The sequence below is a fragment of the Bos javanicus genome, chromosome 12 (assembly GCF_032452875.1).
Source record: "Bos javanicus breed banteng chromosome 12, ARS-OSU_banteng_1.0, whole genome shotgun sequence".
Classification (NCBI taxonomy): domain Eukaryota; kingdom Metazoa; phylum Chordata; class Mammalia; order Artiodactyla; family Bovidae; genus Bos; species Bos javanicus.
Window position 1 is genome coordinate 29,380,122 of NC_083879.1, and position 17,381 is coordinate 29,397,502.

Below are 17,381 nucleotides of genomic sequence, written 5' to 3' on the forward strand. Positions count from 1 at the left end.
ATTCTCCCAGATCATCCCATCCTCTCCCTCTCCCACAGAGTCCAAAAGACTGTTCTATACATCTGTGTCTCTTTTGCTGTCTCACATACAGGGTTATCGTTACCATCTTTCTAAATTCCATATATATGCGTTAGTATACTGTATTGGTGTTTTTCTTTCTGGCTTACTTCACTCTGTATAATAGGCTCCAGTTTCATCCACCTCATTAGAACTGATTCAAATGTATTCTTTTTAATGGCTGAGTAATACTCCATTGTGTATATGTACCACAGCTTTCCTATCCATTCATCTGCTGATGGACATCTAGGTTGCTTCCATATCCTGGCTATTATAAACAGTGTGATGAACATTGGGGTACACGTGTCTCTTTCAATTCTGGTTTCCTCGGTATGTATGCCCAGTAGTGGGATTGCTGGGTCATAAGGCAGTTCTATTTCAAGTTTTTTAAGGAACCTCCACACTGTTCTCCATAGTGGCTGTACTAGTTTGCATTCCCACCAACAGTGTAAGAAGGTTCCCTTTTTTCCACACCCTCTCCAGCATTTATTGCTTGTAGACTTTTGGATTGCAGCCATTCTGACTGGCGTGAAATAGTACCTCATTGTGGTTTTGATTTGCATTTCTCTGATAATGAGTGATGTTGAGCATCTTTTCATGTGTTTGTTAGCCATCTGTATGTCTTCTTTGGAGAAATGTCTATTTAGTTCTTTGGCCCATTTTTTGATTGGGTTGTTTATTTTTCTGGAATTGAGCTGCAGGAGCTGCTTGTATATTTTTGAGATTAGTTGTTTGTCAGTTGCTTCATTTGCTATTATTTTCTCCCATTGTGAAGACTATCTTTTCACCTTGCTTATAGTTTCCTTTGTTGTGCAGAAGCTTTTAAGTTTAATTAGGTCCCATTTGTTTATTTTTGCTTTTATTTCCAATATTCTGGTGTTTTTGTTTTAATTTTTTGGCCACATTGCATAGCATGTGGGATCTTAGTTCTCTGACCAAGGATCGAACCTGGGCCCCCTGCATTGGGAGCACAGAGTCTTAGCCACTGGACCACTGAGAAAGTCTGCATGAGATGGTTTTTCTTTAATGAGGGGAAGTAGAAGCACTTTATGAGTCATGATTCAGAGTCTGCATTATTGCTTCCAGAAAACTTGAGTGAAACAATTTGATGCCTATGGTAGTTGAGAACTGGGACAAGGAGATGGGGGAAGAATGCTGCTTAATACCTGTACCTGTGGTATTGTAAAGACCGAGCATTTAGGTGATGGGCTGAATACATTAGTTTTGTCTTTGTATTTGGTTGTCATGAGAACCCAGTATATACCAGAAATATGCTGACCATTGAGGATTAGCCATATTAACCCACATGGAGCTCATATATTAATGGAGGGTCCCAGAAATTAGTTATTGTCTACTCAGCAATCATTTCCTCCTCCTCTCTAACAGAACCATAATTACTTCAGGGAGCAGGAGAAAATGCTCTGATTTCTGAGAAGGGCAGACCCCGTGTCAGTCTGAGGGGCTGTATTATAATCAGCCAACAAAGGTCCATGTAGTTAAGGCTGTGGTTTTTCCAGTAGTCATGGATGTGAGAATTGGACTATAAAGAAAGCTGAGTGCAGAACTGATGCTTTTGAACTGTGGTGTTGGAGAAGACTCCTGAGAGTCCCTTGGATTTCAAGGAGATCCAACCAGTCCATCCTAAAGGAAATCAGTCCTGAGTATTCATTGGAAGGACTGATGTTGAAGCTGAAACTCCAATACTTTGGTCACCTGATATGAAGAGGTGACTCATTTGAAAAGACCCTGATGTTGGGAAAGATTGAAGGCAGGAGGAGAAGGGGATGACAGAGGATTAGATGGTTGGATGGCATCACTGACTCAATGGACATGAGTTTGAGTAGGCTCCAGGAGCTGGTGATGGACAGGCGTGGTGCAGTCCGTGGGGTTGCAAAGAGTCGGACACAACTGAGTGACTGAACTGAACTGAACTGAAGACAGTCGTGGTACTCTCATTACTCTTTTCTAAAAACTTAGTATCTCAGCCTCCTCTTCAGCTGAGCAATGTGAGGGAACGTTTTCCCAGGAGCTTCCAGGGAGGGGGTGGGATCTTCTTCTAAAGAAGAAGAGAGGACCTTAGAAAGTAGAAACCTTTGTGTTCCTTCCTTCCTTCCTTTGTGGGGATTTGGTCTAAGGCTATGATGTCTGTAGCTGCAGAAATCATTTTGTGACTCTAAGGTAAGCAGAGGACACAGAGTCAGAGTATGTAGGTAGGAGGGGATAAGGCTGGAAGGAGCTCTAGACCACGAGGGAATGCTGGATCCCTCTGCCTCCCATTAGGTCCTGTGGTTTATGTTGGTGCTTCTGGTAATGAGTGGTGAATGATGTTAATACCTGTAGGCTCCCCCGTGTTCACTGAGACAAATCCATGGGTCTTGTGCTTTGATGTGGCAGCACTGTCAACTGGGAGCATCTAAACACTCCCGGTTTGTGTGTTCACTTTATCACAAGCTGGCACTGGTCTGCAGACCATGTTTTGAATTGCACCCATTAGTTAGCCTTTGGGCTTCCCTCATAGCTCAGTTAGTAAAGAATCTGCCTGCAATGCAGGAGACCCAGGTTCCATCCCTGGGTTGGGAAGATCCCCTGGAGAAGGAAATGGCAACCCACTGTAGTAGTCTTGCCTAGAGAATTCCATGGACAGAGGCTCCTGGCAGGCTATAGTCAATGGAGTTGCAAGAGTCCAAGAGTCAGACACGACTTAGCAGCTAAACCAATTAGCCTTTGCTTAAGGATGATACAGGGACTTTAAAGAAATATTAATGTTTTATATCTAATTCTTTTAGCACACTCCCCCTCCATCACATGATTCTGAAAAGAGCCCAGCCCTGTGGCAGTGGATATATATATATGTGCTAAGTCACTCAGTTGCATCTGACTCTTTGCAACCCCATGGACTGTAGCCACCAGGCTCCTCTGTCCATGGGATTCTTCAAGCAAGAATACTGGAGTGAGTTGCCATGCCCTCCTCCAGGGGATCTTCCTGACCCAGGGATTGAAACCCCATCTCTTATGTTTCCTGCATTGGCAGGAGGGTTCTTTACCAGGAACACCACCTGGGCAGTGGGTGGGTCTTCCAATCTGAATCATGTTTATCTCCAAAACTAAAGCCAGTCTGACTGGGCTTGGCTGCCTTTCTCAGGAGGATCCTCAGGTACTCCGATAAGCCTAGACATGCCCAAATCTCAGGAGTGGACATGACCTGGCCTCACAGTGGTTTTATGCATACACACATACACACCCCTCTTCAGACAACTTTTCATCTTTTTCTTTCTCTGACAGTGCCTGTGAGCTCATTTGAAACAGATTTCATGTAAATCATGTATCTGAGGGGGGAAATTATGGAGAGGGGAATTCCTCCTGTAAGTTAAATTCTTCTAGCAACAGACCTGGTTAGGGGCTCCCCAGCAATAGTACTCAGTACACATCCTTGGCAATTGAGAAGTCTTACTCGATTCTGGAAAGCTAGTTATCTGGAAAACATGCATCACTTCCATGAGAATGAAGAAATATGAAGGGTGGAGCAGGGAAAATTGTTAACACTGCAAGTGTGCATCTAGTTCACCATGTCAGAGAAACAGTTCACTATAACATGTGATAACTCTCTGAAGGAAAATCACAGGAAGAATCCCATAGGGAGAGTTGCTTGTATTCTCTGCTTGAAGTGGAATGATGTTGGTTTGAACTCGGACAGAGGGAGATCACTCCACACAGAAAGGCCTTGCATTTCTTGGCGCTGGCCATTAACATAAGACTTTGACATGTTCTTCCTTCTCTCAATTAGGTTGTTTTTTTTTTTGACGTATTTATTTTTGGCTGTGCTGGGTCTTTGGTGCTGCTCGGGCTTTTCTTTAGTGGGGCTACTCTCTAGTTGCAGTGCACGGGCTTCTTATTGTGGTGGCTTCTCTTTTGCGGAGCATGGGCTCTAGGGAGCTCAGTCTCAGTAGTTGTGGCTCCCAGGTCCTTGAACGCTGGTTCAGTGGTTGTGGTTCGAAGGCTTATTTGCTCCGAGGCACGTGGAATCTACCTGGAGCAGGGCTCAAGCCTGTGTCTCCTCCATCAGCAGGCAGATTCTTTACCACTGAGTCACCAGGGAGGCCCTCAATTAGTATTTCTTTACTGCCATACTGGGGTGAATAGTGTCCCCACCTCCCAAATTCATGTCCACCCAGAATCTGTGAACATGACCTTAAGTGGAAATAGCCTTTGCAGATGCAGTCAAGATGAGGTGTCCTTCTAGGAAGAGGGATATTGGGATACACTGGGGGAAATCCTGGTGAAGACAGAGACAAAGACTTGGAGAACTGCATCTATAGGCCAGGATTGCTGGCAGCCACCAGAAACTCTGAGAGACAAGGAAGGAGCTTTCCCTAGAGCTTCCAGAGAGGGCATGGCCTGCTCATACCTTGGCTTTGGACTTCTCACCTCCAGAACCGTGAGACAGACAAGTTTCTGTTCTTATAGAATACCCTGTGTATGGCACTTGGTTATGGCAGCCCTCAGACACCAATACATGACTTGATAGGTACTTGTTGTTGTTGTTTAGTTGCTCAGTCGTGTCCGACTCTTTGCGATCCCATGGACTATAGCCCACCAGGCTCCTCTGTCCTTGGGATTCTCCAGGCAAGAATACTGGAGAGGGTAGCCATTCCCTTCTCCAGGAGATCTTCCCGACACAGAGATTGAACCCAGGTCTCCTGCATTGGCAGGCAGATTCTTTACCATTGAGCCACCAGGAAAGCCCAGTAGGTACACAGTACAGAGCTAGAAGCATAATACTTTTGTGGGACTTTAGGTCATGTTCTAGAATACCAACATACACAGATGAAAAGGGAAATGAAATCATCTAGTGTTTTGTTTAAAAATCGGCAAAGATAGGGACTACTGCAATAACAGGAAAGGACAGTCTTGCCAGGTATCTGATGTTTTCATGTCTTCTTGAGATCCAGATGAAATGGTTCAGGATGTACACTGAGTCTCTGATGACATCTAACCCTATCCCCCTGGCCCCAGAGCTTCTTTTCCTATAGCTGAAAAGAGTGTTTCTGAAACTTCTTTGGTTGATGAAAATTACCTGGACTGCCAGTGAATTCCAGTTTCCAGGAAACTTGGATATTTAACTAGCACTCAGTAAGTATCCCTTTCACTTTTCATGCATTGGAGAAGGAAATGACAACCCACTCCACTGTTCTTGGCTGGAAAATCCCAGGGACCGGGGAATCTGGTGGGCTTCTATCTATGGGGTCGCACAGAGTCGGACACGACTGAAGCGACTTAGCAGCAGCAGTAGCAGCAGTAAGTATCAATAGCAATTTTAATCAATGGATATAAGTCTCCCAGACCTATGTAACCAGAGATTATCCAGAGAACATGAAACATGTTTTGATGCATTTGGTTTAATTATTTAGCTCCTCTTGTGTCCAGGAAACATCTACTGAGCATGTCCTTGTTGTCAGGCCCACCTAGATTGGGAAGCACAGGGAGGTGAGGTGGAGAAAACCACACTTGAATCTTGATTATGCCCCTTGCTGCTTGCAAGGTCATTGTTTGCTTAGGCAAGTTATTTAATCCCGTTGGATGTCTGCTTCTTTGTCTGTGAAATTGTGGTAATGTGGGACATTGTATAAGTGCAACGTATGTAATGAAAAAATTGGATGTGTGCACAGATATTTGCAAGAATAAGCCTTCCAGCACTAAAGGGAGAACTAGAAATACCAGAGATGTAAAACTAGGAAGACAGAGTATTCTCCCTGAATGAAAAATAAACTTTTGAGTAAGCTGCTCCCTGAATGCTCTTTGTTCCGAAATAGGAGAGGCCCGAGGATGATTTCTTCATAAGGAGCAGTGCTTGTCAGGGAGACAAATGAAAGGCAGGTCCTCTGACTCGACTGTGACAGTAATTGAACATTCCTTAGGAGAAAATCGACTTCTCTCATTTCTAAAAAAGAAATAGTATGAAGTTTTTGTTTTTAATGTGGAAACTATGAGTTTTAAAAATAGGCCCTACTTGCAGAAATGATATAGTATAGAAGAACAAAGATCAAAACAACACAGAAAGGGAAAAACCAGATGAATCACTTGCAGTCAGATCCATTTTTCTCTTCCAGACCGAGAAATAAAAACCAAGGAAAAGGGCCAGAATGTCTCTATTTTGTCATCAAATGATGAACACTGCAGGAAAACTCTAATTATATAACTTTAACCATAACCACAGTATGGGGGAAAAAAAAACAAAAACTTACCATTTAAAAAATAACTGTAATTGTACATCTATTTCTTTCTGTCCCTGAGGGAAACGTTAGCTGGGGTTCAGAGCCTCATGCTTTGGGATATTGATGGAATTCAGTTTCAGTTCTGATTCATGTGATCCTCGGCTTCCCTGACACAAGAAATCAATTGACTGCCCCTCCCCACCTCCATGTAGTTGACATTTGTCTTTTGTTGTTGTTATCTGGCATTTAAACTTAAAATTTAAAAAAAATTTAATTTATTTCTGGCTGTGCTGGGACTTCGTTACTGTGCAGGTTTTTCTCTAATTGCAATGAGTGGGGGCTGGAGTTGCCATTTGTGGGCTTCTCACTGTGGTGGCTTCTCACCTCGTGAAGCATGGGCTCTAGGGTGCACAGACTTCAGTAGTTGCAGCACATAGGCTCAGTAGTTGTGGTTCCTGGGCTCTGGAGCACAGGCTCAGTAGTTGTGCACATGCTTAGTTGCTCCAGGGTGTGTGGGATCTTCTGGGACCACGGATCGAACCCACATCTCCTGCATTGGCAGGCAGGTTCTTTACCACTGAGCTACCAGGGAAGCCTTAAACGCCTATGTTTGAAAATTCCCTACCTTGTAAGTCTGTGTGGGAAGCAAACACAGCCTACCCCTATGAAAGCTGACAATTCCAGCTATGGATTTTCTTTTCCCTTGTATTGATAGTTTGAGCATGGGAGTGTAAAGAGTACTGGTTTACCCATCAGAAGCATCAGCCTTAGATCTTGAATCAAAGGCCATACAGAGAGGGAGGAACCCTAGGGAATCCTTTCTGGGGGCAGGAAACAACAGCAGTGTGTTTCCATCATCACTGGAGGCAGGGGTACAGCTATAGCATCTTGTATCCATTGCCAGTGGTGACAGTGGTGGGCAAGAGTGGTGTCCTTAATGATCAGTCTTTTCTTGATGGAAAGTCGGAGAAGCAGGAAGTATAATGCTGATCACTCCTCACCTTCATTTCTATTGGTTTTCTAAGCCTGGGTCTTTTGTTGGGTGAAAGCTGTTCAGTAGTCTCTTCGTAGTTTCATTTTTCTGTTCTTTTCTGGAATCCACTTGAGACAGAAACTTGACAGATAAAGAAATGGTTGTAGGCAGTAAATAGGCTTTAAAGACAATCAGGCAATTTGAGATTATCTGACCTGGTGGGGGCTGAAGGCAGAGAAAATTCAGCTATATTTGGGGATGGGAATCTGACTGCTACGGCACTCAGTGGCCAAAAAAACTAATTAAAATATCACTGGTATTTATTTAAAATGCTGCTGCTGCTAAGTCACCTCAGTCGTGTCCGACTCTGTGTGACCGCATAGACGGCAGCCCACCAGGCTCCCCCGTCCCTGGGATTCTCCAGGCAAGAACACTGGAGTGGGTTGCCATTTCCTTCTCCAATGCATGAAAGTGAAAAGTGAAAGTGAAGTCGCTCAGTCGTATCCGACCCTTAGCGACCCCATGGACTGCAGCCTATGAGGCTCCTCCGTCCATGGGATTTTCCAGGCAAGAGTACTGGTGTCCACTAAAAACAGGGGGCAAATATTAGAGAAGCTCTCAGTTATTGATCCAGTCCTGGGCCAGTTGATCCATGGATCATGGTTTGACTTCAAAGTTCTATTCAGCCAGTCAGCTGAAGAAAGAGAATGGTAGACTTATTTCTAAATGTTTATCTATCTTTGACTTAAAAATCGTGACTTTCTATGACCATGCTTAAAAAAAAAAAAAGGCAAAACAACCCCCTCAATTCTTAAGGCCATCAGGGTTAAATAAATAAATAAAACCTATACAGGTTTATCTCAGCTGCAAAATTAAAAAGCTGTTGATTTATTGGCTTTGTCAGGTCACCAATGTAGGAGCTCAAGAATCGAGTGAGAAATACTGAGGATCCATGACCTGGAACAAAAAATAAGGGAGGAATCATGAGACATGGATTACCTCAACCTCTGCTGATCCTTATCAGCCAAGAATCCAGTTTTCCAATCTGTTAGCCATATCTACCTTTTCTGAAGAGTAATGATATGGTGTAAAGGCAAAAATCAGTGTATATCATGCTCTCTGACCTGCATGCCAATGGCTGGAGGTTCACAGCAGCATAGCAAGGAGGATCTATGACAGACTCTAACCCAGGAGGAGAAGTCTTACACATCTATACACCACGGAAAAGCATGAGGAATGTGTCATAAATGTACTTGGAGATGTCTGACCTAGAACGTGGTTTCGATTTGATTCAATGTGCCAGTCAGTCTTGGTGATCTGGAGGTCTCTGGAACCAGTGCAGTGAAGCAGCACACAAACCGAAAAAGGGATTTGTACACGTCAAAATCTGCTGCCTGGAGACCTGGCTTGAACCACTGTGAGAGTCCTAGCTCTTCACCCAGTTCTCAGACCTAAATCATTTCAAAGGCCCAGAATATCTTGAGTGCACAGAAGACCAGGTGCCATTGAGGAAGAAACCCTGTAATAACATCACACATAGTTAAAGTGACTTATCCTAGAATCTCAAAATTGGAACCTGTACTCTTTCAGCAATTCTCTCCTCTCTATAACCAGTTGACGGAAGAGAAAAGAAAATTTAACCTTAATTGTAAAAGACCCTGCCTGATTTGTGAGCTCTTATAAGCTGGCTTCTATAGCATCACAGACCCAAGCAGGGTGACTCTGAAACATAGGAAAAAGTGAAATTCCTCCCAATGTATGTTTTAAGTATTTTGCCTGGAAGGAGAGAGTACCTCCGGCCCTACAGTCAATCACTCATTATTTTTAATGATTCTTTGGGGAGATCAGAACGCGGAACAAGATTTGGAGGCCTGATGACAAGCATGCTTGCAGGGAGAATTATGAAGTTCAGATTTTGAAAAGGACCAGAGTGTAAGAATTTGTTCCACATGAATATTCTTCCCCAAAGCACTCAAGTGCTAATCAGCCAAAATGTCTGGCTTTGTGAATGTATATTTCGTAATCTTTCTAATACTCTTAGTGGGTTCCTGAATAAAGAGAACATGACACCGGTGATGGAGGCTTTTACCTGGGCTAAACAGCCTTATTCTCTTTGACTATAAATATATTTCCACCAGGCAACATAAAAAATAGCTCCTTTGAATTGAAACTTGAGGATTCCCCCTGATCATTTCAGGTTCTTCTGCCATTTAACACATGGGAACAAAAAAGACATGGGGATATTGGTGTTGACTAATTCTGATTGTCAAGAGAAAAAATACTCTTAATACTTGACACTCTTAATGGTAGAGAGGAATTTGGACAGAACTCCAGGTAATCTACCACTTACTGTTCTACCAAGTCAAACAGTAAGAATTAATGGATTTTTGACAACCCAATCTAGGTAGAATACTCGTGGTTCAGATTCCTTACCTAATGAAGTCACCATATATAATAAATGCATTCTGCATTTGTCAGAAGGTCATATTTCTTTAATGACTTTTCTATTTTACCAATTCCACTGTGTTTAGCCTGGCTGTTCTGATTCGTTATTATGTATGGTGACTTCATTAGGTAAGGAATCTGAACCACGAGTATTCTACCTAGATTGGATTGTCAAAAATCCATTAATTCTTACTGCTTGACTTGGTAGAACAGGAAGTGGTAGATTACCTGGAGTTCTGTCCAAATTCCTCTCTACCATTAAGAGTGTCAAGTATTAAGAGTATTTTTTCTCTTGACAATCAGAATTAGTCAACACCAATATCCCCATGTCTTTTTTGTTCCCATTTGTGAGCTATCTCAAATCCTGAAAGATGATGCTGTGAAAGTGCTGCACTCAATATGCCAGCAAATTTGGAAAACTCAGCAGTGGCTACAGGACTGGAAAAGGTCAGTTTTCATTCCAATCCCAAAGAAAGGCAATGCCAAAGAATGCTCAAACTACTGCACAATTGCACTCATCTCACACGCTAGTACGGAGAAGGCAATGGCACCCCACTCCAGTACTCTCACCTGGAAAATCCCATGGACAGAGGAGCCTGGTAGGCTGCAGTCCATGGGGTCGCTAAGAGTCAGACACGACTGAGCAACTTCACTTTCACTTTTCTCTCTCACACATTGGAGAAGGAAATGGCAACCCACTCCAGTGTTCTTGCCTGGAGAATCCCAGGGACGGCAGAGCCTGGTGGGCTGCCGTCTATGGGGTCGCACAGAGTCGGACACGATTGAAGCAACTTAGCGGCACATGCTAGTAAAGTAATGCTCAAAATTCTCCAAGCCAGGCTTCAGTAGTATGTGAACCATGAAGTTCCTAATGTTCAAGCTGGTTTTAGAAAAGGCAGAGGAACCAGAGATCAAATTGCCAACATCCGCTGGATCATGGAAAAAGCAAGAGAATTCCAGAAAAACATCTATTTCTGCTTTATTGACTATGCCAAAGCCTTTGACTGTGTGGATCACAATAAACTGTGGAAAATTCTGAAAGAGATGGGAATACCAGACCACCTGACCTACCTCCTGAGAAACCTGTATGCAGGTCAGGAAGCAACAGTTAGAACTGGACATGGAACAACAGACTGGTTCCAAACAGGAAAAGGAGTATGTCAAAGCTGTATATTGTCACCCTGCTTATTTAACTTCTATGTAGAGTACATCATGAGAAACGCTGGGCTGGAAGAAGCACAAGCTGGAATCAAGATTGCTGGGAGAAATATCAATAACCTCAGATATGCAGATGACACCATCCTTATGGTAGAAAGTGAAGAGGAACTAAAGAGTCTCTTGATGAAAGTGAAAGAGGAGAGTTAAAATGTTGGCTTTAAAGCTCAGCATTCAGAAAACTAAGATCATGGCATCTGGTCCCATCACTTCATGGCAAATAGGGAAACAGTGGAAACAGTGTCAGACTTTATTTTTGGGGGCTCCAAAATCACTGCAGATGGTGATTTCAGCCATGAAATTAAAAGACGTTTACTCCTTGGAAGGAAAGTTATGACCAACCTAGATAGCATATTCAAAAGCAGAGACATTACTTTGCCAACAAAGGTCTGTCTAGTCAAGGCTATCGTTTTTCCAGTGGTCGTGTATGGATGTGAGAGTTGGACTATGAAGAAAGCTGAGAGCCAAAGAATTGATGCTTTTGAACTGTGGTGTTGGAGAAGACTCTTGAGAGTCCCTTGGACTGCAAGGAGGTCCAACCAGTCCATTCTAAAGGAGATCAGTCTTGGGTGTTCTTTGGAAGGAATGATGCTAAAGCTGAAACTCCAGTATTTTGGCCACCTCATGTGAAGAGTTGACTCATTGGAAAAGACTCTGATGCTGGGAGGGATTGGGGGCAGGAGGAGAAAGGGACGACAGAGGATGAGATGGCTGGATGGCATCACCCACTCGATGGACGTGAGTTTGAGTGAACTCCAGAAGTTGGTGATGGACAGGGAGGCCTGGTGTGCTGCAATTCATGGGGTTACAAAGAGTCAGACACGACTGAGCGACTGAACTGAACTGAACTGAACATATACATAAATTATTTCTTACTGAAGCACATACATATTTGTGTATTTGAACTACTCTTCATTTCCACTTCTCTTCTACTGCTTTGTAAAGGGTGTGTTGATGATTTCAACTTTATATTTTATGTTTTTTGGCTGCACCATGTGGCCTGTGGGATCTTAGTTCCCCAGCCAAGGATGGAACCTGTGCCCCCTGCATTGGAAGCTTATGATCTTAACCGCTGAGCCTCCAGGGAAGTCCTTCAACCTTATATTTTAATCCATAGTTTATAAAACTAAAAGATTGAAATTGTGACATTTCCCCACTAATTGTGGGAAAATGGCCCACTGTCCAGAGTTTCAGTATTTGGAACGAAGTTTATTATCTAACTGTAGTTTAATAATAATATTGTGCGCTTCAACTGTGTCTGACTCTTTGTGATCCCATGGACTGTAGCCCACCAGGCTCCTCTGTCCATGGGATTCTCCAGGGCAAGAATCCTGGAGTCGGTTGCTATTCCTTTCTCCAGAGGATTTTCCCAACCCAGGGATCAGGCCTACATCTCTTACGTCTCCTGCATTGGCAGGCAGGTTCTTTACCACTAGTTTAACACCCACCTTCTATGATGGGAAGCAGGACTCTTCTTCCAGGTAGTTGGTAATTCTGGGCATTTCCCCAATGTGGGAAGAGAGTGCAGATGCTGGACATCCCCCAAATGTGGATGTTAAATATCCATGTAGAATTCTCTTTGGATGCTCAGTGTAATACATAGATTCATGTGGGGGAAGAGGGAGGAAACGAGACATACTTCTGCTTCAATCATGTAACTGTCTCCCCTACCACTAAGATGAGCTTATCCTCATCTCCGAAGTGGGACAACCTAAAGTACAAATAATTCTATTCTTAAAAGAACTAGTTGTTGGGGGGTGGGGAAAAGGTGGATGAGCTGTGTCCTCTGAAGCAGCTACTGATTTATAGCCAATTAAGTGGTGATTTGGGAGTTGTTTACTGAGTAAGGCTTGTCTTGGTTATATGTATGACTCCTATTCTCCCTGAATTATTCAAGAAAAATAGGCTTTCCCATGGTACCTGACTCAACTTTGTATGAGAGAGAAGGTAGAGGACAGAGCATCTGCCAATCCAAGACCCCCATGGGTACCAAAGTCTGCAGATGTGTAAGTCCCTTATATAAGATGGTGTAATATTTTCCTGTACACATCGCTTTCTATGTACTTTAAATCATCTGCATTACTTATAATACCTGTGCTTGTAAATGCTTGTAAATAGTTGTAAATACAATGTAAATGCTGTGTAAATAGTTGCCAGTGCACAACAAGTGCAAGTTTTGCTTTTGGTACTTTCTGGAATTTTTTCCCTAGTACTTTTGGTCCATGGTTGATTGAATTTGCAGATGTGGAATGCGTGGAAATGGAGGGCTAACTGTGCACAAATACACAAGCTTCATTTTTGTGTTGGTTTGTGTAGAGGGGATCCTGTGATACATATGCATTTTGGTAACTTACATTTTCACTTAATAGTATATTTTGGGAATATTTTCAAGTAACTATACATATCTACCCAAATGTTCTATAGTATGGCTATATAACAATTCATGTAGCAGTTCTACTGGTGGGTATTTGTGTTGTTTCTTGTGTTGAACTTCTTGTGAAAATGCTTCCAGAGATGATGTCTGATTATGCCCCCTTGGGAACGTAAATATTTCTCTTAAGTACTAGGAAATGAATGTTCTCTGAAGAGTGAACATTTTACAGAAGACTATGGCTTTGGGAACTGCATGTTAACTTTAGGCATAGATATTAAAAACATCGCCGGGAGTGGGAGTGCAGCAGAGTGAAGCGGCCAGACTGCCTCACAGCCCCATCAGAGAACAAGTCTAATGACTAAGTCACCCCTCAAATCGCTTCCAGCTGTAGTGTTAAGAGGCCAGATCCATCTCTGCCTCTCCTGGGGAACTCTTTGTGGCACCAACTTCCCACTGTAAATAATTGTGGAATGATTGACTAGACCCTGTGCTCTTCTAGATTTAGGCAGTCAGAACTGATAGCTCTGTATCTACAGTTCTTAGCAAATTCTGCTTTTGGGGTAGCCTGTGGATTGAACCAGGGAGAAAGTTTGAGTGCATTCAGTCAGAAGTTTTATTCCCCCTATCTGAAGCTGAGACAGCTCCGTAACGTTTGATTTCAAACCTAATTGTTGTTCAGTTATGTCCGACTCTGCAACCCCATGAACTGCAATATGCTCATGTTCCTGATCAATTTGTACCTGAAGCAATTAACCACAAACTTGCTGGTTAGGAAGGAAATATAGTTTAGGGAATCAGTCACAAACTGGAGTTAAGCAGACCTGGGTCTTACTCAGCTCCCCCACTAATAGCTAAGAAACTTTAAGCAGATTACTTTGCTCGCATTCACCTATGTAATGAGAATACAAGTGGCTACTTAATAGATTTGGACTAGGGAATAATATCGGAGAAGGCAATGGCACCCCACTCCAGTACTCTTGCCTGGAAAATCCCATGGATGGAGGAGCCTGGTTGGCTGCAGTCCATGGGATCGCTAGGAGTCGGACGGGACTGAGCGACTTCACTTTCACTTTTCACTTTCATGCATTGGAGAAGGAAATGGCAACCCACTCCAGTGTTCTTGCCTGGAGAATCCCAGGGACGGGGGAGCCTGGTGGGCTGCCGTCTATGGTGTCTCACAGAGTCGGACACGACTGAAGTGACTTAGCAGCAGCAGCAGCAGGGAATAATATAAAACCTGATAAATACTTGTCATATAGTAAATTCTCTTGAGAAGAAAAATAGGCAAGAAGGCAAATGCGAAAATGCCACTGCTATCTAGACTGTTCTCTAGGAGGAAGTTGGATAGCTGTGTGATATGTTACTAGATGGTACTAGGCAGTCTCTTTATCTTTCTAAACCTCAGTTTCTTCATTTGCAGAAAAGATTCTGCTCTCTTAGGTTGTTGATTGCAGATCCAGTCCACTGCAGATGACCCTTGGCTTTCTTGGGAACCTCTCCTCATCCTTCATTCACTTTATCACCCCAGGTTGGTTATTTTCAATAGTATTGAGGATTTTATTTATAGTATTTGCCTAATATGCTTTGAATCATAGTATTTCCCTTTTAGATGTATTTTTAATATTTCAAAAAGATGTGGAGTTTCAATGGTGCTTAATTTGATTCTTTCCAATCAAAATATCAATGCCTGCAAATATAGCTGTATAGTCCTCACCATTGTCTCAGAAGTCATTTTATTTGATGTATTGATAAAAAGTGAGTAACTAACAGACTCCTGGAAATGTATAATAAAGTGAGAACTCTGGGAAAAGAGAAAGAAGTCTTTATCTTCCCTGAGGCTGGGGAAAAGCTTACTCTGGGGTGATGCTCCCACTGTCTGGATCAGGATCTGAAGCAGGACTCAGGTCAGAGGCTTCAGTGAGGGAAAAACATGGACACTGGAGATTTCTTGGAGCTGCTTCATCAGAGTTTCACTTCCATACCAAACATGAACCTAATGGTAATGCTTTATCGGTTGACTTCAGCACAACTCTGAAATATTCACAGCCTTTGTCAATTCAGTGATCTTCAGTCCATTCACAGCTCGGTAAGGTTCAGGTCTGCTGGCAGCTGGGGGCATCGGTGTCCTCAGCCTAGCAGACTGGTGTCCTTCAGCTAGCTTTGCAGAGTGTGGGGGCGGGGTGTGGGGGAGGCCTTCTGTGCCCTTGGTCCTCAATGTCCAACAGAGACCCTCCACAGATCTGAAATCCATGATGTTCAAGTCCCTTGTGTAAAATGGCACAGGATCTGTGTATACAACACCCTGTTTTATTGTGCCGTGGCTTTATTGTGCTTCACAAAATGTTGTATTCTTTACAAATGAACAGTTTGTGGAAATCCTGCATCAGCACCATTTTCCCAGCAGCCTTTGCTCACTTCATGTTTCTGTCATGTTTTGATAATTCTTGAAAATTTTCATACTTTTACATTATTATATTTGTTATGGTGGTCAGTGATCTTTGATGTTACTATTGAAATTGTTTGGCATATTTTAATAGTAAAGTATTTTCAGTTAAGGTATATTCTTTAATTTTTTAAGACATACTGTGATTGTACACTTAATAGACTATGGTATACTGTAGATGTAACTTTGATAAGAACTGAGAAATCAGAAAATTTGTGTGACTTGCTTTATTGCGATCTTCACTTTATTGCAGCAGTCTAGAACCAAACTGCAGTACCTCTGAGATACGCCTCCAACCTCTTCACATCCTCCCATGTTCTTTAAATCATGTCCACATTACTTACAATACCTAAAACAATGCAAATGCTGTGTGACTAGTTACAAATACTGTGTAAATACTATGTAAATAGTTGTCTGCATGGCAAACTCAAGTTTTGCTTTTGAACTTTGGGGATTTTTTTTTTTAATCACACTTGGTTGAATCTGTGAATGCAGAACCTGTGGATGCAGAGGGCAGACTGAACTGATGCAGGGAGTGTGGAGGAGGAGCAGATCTCTAAACTTCTAGTTCATCCCAGGACACTCTGCTACCTTATCTGTAGACCACTCGATTTGTGCATTAATTCTCTCGTGGATGTTCTCTGTCAGTGTGTGTGGAGAGGAAGGGGCGCACAGAGGCCCTCTTTTTAGCACTTGTGATATGAGAGTGGCAATGATAAGGCATACTCCCTTCTAATCTGAAGTGCGCAGCTGAAAGTTGTGCTGGGGTACCTCTACCTCTTTTAGGTGGCAAAGATAGCTGATGACAGAAACAAAAATTAAAAGATCAGTGTTTCCAGTCTTATGGTATATTTAGAGAATGATGGGAGTAGTCTTTACCATTAGTTTTAATCATTTCAGCGATTCCCCAAGTGTTGGCTGGAAGCAGTACATGCCACATCAGCGATCTGGCAAATGTGACCATCAAAGACTATGCCTGATTGGCTTTGCTCCTCTAAACATGTGGGCACATTCACAGCAGCCAGCCCACCTGTTGTTTCATAATCCTCATGTGGTCCAGAGGCCCATCCTTCTGATCACTTTGTGCTGTGTTTGGAAGGAGTATGGACCAGGCTTAACGTGAGACATGCGGTGAGCTTTGGAGAGTAAGGTTTCTGGGATAGATGTTGGCAGATGTAGTTAGGAGCATCTGCTTAATACCCTGTCTGGCATCAGAGCATGCGGAGGTCAGCTGAAGGTCTTGTCTAACCAATGTCAGGGTGCCAAGTGCAGCAGCCTGTGTATTTTTCATGGTCTATACAACCCAGACTGAGGTATAACCATCTGTAGGGGCTGTGATCTGTGCCAAATGTGATATAAATGATTGGATAACAGGATTTATTTTATTAAATGAGAACATTTTCCTTGACCACTAGTTAGCATGAGAATTTAGCCCAGAGTTCTCACTTTACTTCCAACCTTCATTTCTGGTTGGCCGAATACCAGTTACTCTTTCTGTCACTGGTTTGGTAATTAACTTTTACAGGCACACAGTAAATTGAACCAGCAACAGTAACAAATGGAGCTGAAATCACAGTAAGAATCAGATCAGATCAGATCAGATCAGTCGCTCAGTCGTGTCTGACTCTTTTCGACCCCATGAATCGCAGCACGCCAGGCCTG